Source organism: Arachis duranensis, chromosome 1 (assembly GCF_000817695.3).
Source record: "Arachis duranensis cultivar V14167 chromosome 1, aradu.V14167.gnm2.J7QH, whole genome shotgun sequence".
NCBI lineage: Eukaryota > Viridiplantae > Streptophyta > Magnoliopsida > Fabales > Fabaceae > Arachis > Arachis duranensis.
The window spans coordinates 42,668,446-42,673,306 of NC_029772.3; the positions used below are offsets into that span (position 1 = coordinate 42,668,446).

A 4,861-nucleotide genomic window follows, 5' to 3' on the forward strand; every position below is an offset into this window, starting at 1 on the left:
CTGATGCGGTTCTAGTTGGGTTGGAAAGCTAACATCCGGGGCTTCAAAACGATATAAGATTTACCATAGTTACATTGCGCATAGGGGTGCGCACACGCACAGTATGTGGACGCACCGATGGTGGCACATGACCCACTTAATGCAACTCGTGGCCAGCGATTTTAGAAGCCTTGTGGGCCCAATCCAACTCATTTCTGATGCTATTTAAGACAAGGATTGAAGGGGAATCAAGATACTTTTGATCATTAGTCATAGTTTAGTTTTAGAAGTAGTTTCTAGAGAGAGAAGCTCTCTCTTCTCTCTAGAATTAGGATTAGGAATTAGGGTTAGATTAGGATCTCATAGTTCTAGGTTTAATTCAAGTCTCCTTCTACTTCTACCTTCAATTGATGATTGCTATACTTTGGTTCTTCTTTCTATCCCTATCCTCTTGTTGTAATTTCTCTTATTTTGTTTCTAGGTTTTGTAATTGAGATACTCTTGTTCTCTTTGTTTTCTTTTAATAATGCAATTTGAGGTAGTTCATGATAATTGTGATGTTGTTGATTGTTGTTTTGTTAATTCTTTGTAATTGTTAGTTGTTGATTCCTTTTATTCTTACAAATAAAAATGCTTTCTTTCATTACCCTCCAAGTGTTTGATGAAATGCTTGAGAGGATGTTAGAGTAGAATTCTATGTTCTTGGCATGAGAAGGTGACTTAGGATTTCTTGAGTTTCTAGTGTCCAATTGATTGATAGTTGATAGCCATTAACTCTAGCCTTCATTAATCCAATTAGTGGAAAGCTAGGATTTATGGACTAGGATTGATATAACTCACTTGACTTTCCTTTGTTAATTGATTTAAGGATGACTAAGTGGGATTAATCCTTGCAACTACCATACTTGTGGCTAGTGATAATGATGAAGACCCTTGACAACCAAACCTTGCCAAGACCATTTTATTAATAAAGTTTTCTTACCATTTACTATTCATATTTCTCATCCAAAACCCCAAAATAAACAAGTCCGTAACCAATAACAAGAACACTACCCTGCAAGTCCTTTGAGAGACGACCCGAGGTTTAAATACTTCGGTTTATAGATTTTAGGGGTTTGTACTTGTGACAAACAAATTTTTGTATGAAAGGATTATTGTTGGTTTAGAGACTATACTTTACAACGAGATTTCATTAGTGAAATTCTAAACCGTCAAAAATCAAATCATCAATGGAATGTAGCCATTGACAACGGTGATGCCCTACATACAGCTTACCATGGAAAGGAGTAAGAAGGATTGGAAGAAGGATTGGAAGAAGGCAGTAGGAAAGCAGAGATTCAAAAGGGGCACAGCATCTTCATACGCCTATCTGAAATTCCCACCATCAAATTACATAAGTATCTCTATTTTATTTTATGATTTATTTATCATTAATTTCGAAAACTCCATAACCATATATTATCTGCCTAACTGAGAAATACAAGATGACCATAGCTTGCCTCATACCAACAATCTCTGTGGGATCGACCCTTACTCACGTAAGGTTTATTACTTGGATGACCCAGTGCACTTGCTGGTTAGTTGTGCGAGGTTGTGAAGAAAGTGCTGAATTATAAACGCGCATACCAAGTTGAATGCCATTATTAGATATCACAATTTCGTGCACCAAGTTTTTGGCGCCGTTGCCAGGGATTGTTCGAGTTTGGACAATTGACGGTTCATCTTGTTGCTCAGATTAGGTAATTTTTTTTCATTTATTTTCAAAAAAAATTTCTCCATCTGTTTTCGAAAAATCCTTCAGAATTTTTAAGAATGAATTCTAGAGTTTCTATATGGTATTCTGAAGCTTGGCTGGCCATCAAGCTTTAGACTAACCTGGTATGATTCCTGGAATTTTGATTGAAGACTTTGAATTCATTACTTCCTTTTTCCTATATGTTTTCGAAAAAAATAATAAAAATACAAAAAAAAATCATAAAATCATAAAAACCAAAAATATTTTGTGATTCTTGTTTGAGTGTGTGTCATGTTTTAAGTTTGGTGTCTATTTCATGTTCATCTTGTTCTTGCAATTTTTGAAAATTCATGCATTTAGTGTTCTTTATGATCTTTAAGTTGTTGTTGGTAAGTCTTCTTGTTTGATCTTGATGTTTTCTTGTTTTGTGTCTTTTATTGTTTTTCATGTGCATCTTTGCATTCATATTGTCTAAGCATTAAAGATTTCTAAGTTTGGTGTCCTGCATGTTTTCTTTGCATTAAAAATTTTTTTCAAAAATATGCTCTTGATGTTCATCATAATCTTCAAAGTGTTCTTGGTGTTCATCTTGACATTCATAGTGTTCTTGCATGCATCATGTGTTTTGATCCAAAATTTTTATGTTTTGGGTCATTTTTATGTTTTTCTCTCTCATCATAAAAAAATTCAAAAATAAAAAAATATCTTTTCCTTGTACTCCTAATTTTCAAAAATTTGAGTTGACTTAGTCAAAAAATTTTAAAACTTAGCTATTTCTTATAAGTCAAGTCAAATTTTCAATTTTAAAAATCCTATCTTTCCAAAACTTTCTCAAAAATCAAATCTTTTTCATTTTTATCTTATGATTTTTGAAAATTTAAAAATATTTTCAAAATCTTTTTATTATCTTTATTTCAAAAAATTGAAGCTTTACTAACAATTAATGTGATTGACTCAAAAATTTGAAGTTTGTTACTTTCTTGTTAAGAAAGGTTCAATCTTTAAAATTCTAGAATCATATCTTTTAGTTTCTTGTTAGTCAAGTAATTAATTTTAATTTTTAAAATCCTTTTCAACCATATCTTTTTAATCATATCTTTTTATCATATCTTTTTAAATCATATCTTTTTCAAAAATTTGATTTCAAAATATCTTATCTAACTTCTTATCTTCTTATCTTTTCAAAAATTGATTTTAATATCTTTTTCAACTAACTAATTAACTTTTTGTTTGTTTCTTATCTTTTTCAAAACCACCTAACTATTTTTCCCTCTCTAATTTTTCGAAAATATCTCATCCTTTTTCAAATTTCTTTTTAATTAATTAATTGTTTTAAATTTTAATTTTTAATTTTAATTTTATTTCACCTTTAATTTTCGAAAATCATAAACTCCTTTTCAAAATTTATTTTCGAAAACTTCTCTCTCTCATCTTATTCTATTTATTTGTTCATTCATTAACACTTCTCTCCATCTCAAATCTCTGCCCCTATCCTCACCCTTGTGTTTGGATTCTCCTTCCTCTATTCCCTTCTTCTTATATTAACATAAAGGAATTTCTATACTGTGACATAGAGGATTCCTCTTCTATTTCTGTTCTCTTCTTTCTCATATGAGCAGGAACAAGGAAAAATGCATTCTTGTTGAAGCTGATCCGGAACCTGAAAGGACTCTGAAGAGGAAACTAATAGAAGCTAAATTACAACAATCCAGAGACAACCTTACTAAATTTTTCAAAATAGGAAAAGGAGATGGCAGCCGAACCTAATAACAATAATGCAAGGAGGATGCTTGGTGATTATACTACACCTACTTCTAAATTTGATGGAAGAAGCATCTCAATCCCTGCCATTGGAGCAAATAATTTTGAGCTAAAACCTCAACTAGTTGCTCTAATACAACAGACTGCAAGTTTCATGGACTTCCATCAGAATATTCCTACTAGTTTTTAACTGAGTTTTTGCAGATCTGTGAGACTGTTAAGACTAATGGAGTAGATCCTGAAGTCTACAGACTCATGCTTTTCCCTTTTGCTGTAAGAGACAGAGCTAGAACATGGTTGGACTCACAACCTAAGGATAGCTGGGACTCCTGGGATAAGCTGGTCACGGCCTTCTTGGCTAAGTTTTTTCCCCCTCAAAAGTTGAGCAAGCTTAGAGTGGATGTTCAGACCTTCAAACAAAAAGATGGTGAATCCCTCTATGAAGCTTGGGAAAGATACAAGCAGATTACCAAAAAGTGTCTTTTTGACATGTTTTCAGAGTGGACCATGATAGATATATTCTATTATGGTCTGTCTGAGTTCTCTAAGATGTCACTGGACTATTCTGCAGGTGGATCCATTCACCTAAAGAAAACACCTGCAGAGGCTCAAAAACTTATTGACATGGTTGCAAATAACCAGTTCATGTACACTTCTGAGAGGAATTCCATGAATAATGGGATGCCTCAGAGGAAGGGAGTTCTTGAAATTGATGCTCTGAATGCCATATTGGCTCGGAAAAAAATGTTGACTCAGCAAGTCAACATGATTTCTCAAAGTCTGAATGGATGGCAAAATGCATCCAACAGTACTAAAGAGGCATCTTCTGAAGAAGAAGCCTATGATCTTGAAAACCCTGCAATAGCAGAGGTAAATTACATGGGTGAACCTTATGGAAACACCTATAATTCATCATGGAGAAATCATCCGAATTTCTCATGGAAGGATCAACAAAAGCCTCAACAAGGCTTTAATAATGGTAGAAAAAACAGGTTTAGCAATGGCAAGCCTTTTCCATCATCTTCTCAGCAACAGACAGAGAATTCTGAGCAGAGAACCTCTAACTTAGCAAATATAGTATCTGATCTGTCTAAGGCCACTTTAAGCTTCATGAGTGAAACAAGGTCCTCTTTTAGAAATTTGGAGGCACAAATAGGCCAGCTGAGTAAGAAAGTCACTAAAACTCCTCCTAGTACTCTCCCAAGTAATACAGAAGAGAATCCAAAGAGAGAGTGCAAGGCCATTGATATAGTCAATATGGCCAAATGCAAGAAGGAAGGGGAGGACGTGAATCCCAATGAGGAAGACCTCAAGGGACGTCTCCCAACCAATAAGGAGTTCTCTATTGAGGACCCAAAGGAATCTGAGGCTCATATAGAGACCATA

The 4,861-nt window shown here is 33.9% G+C and overlaps 1 non-coding gene across 1 annotated transcript; it reads right to left on the reverse strand.

Annotated features, from left to right (window-relative positions):
• Nucleotides 1–3,862: 3,862 nt before the first annotated feature.
• On the reverse strand, nucleotides 3,863–3,966 carry LOC127743088 (small nucleolar RNA R71). The gene has a single exon (XR_008004391.1). It is a non-coding gene; the product is annotated as a small nucleolar RNA R71 (small nucleolar RNA).
• Nucleotides 3,967–4,861: the final 895 nt, after the last annotated feature.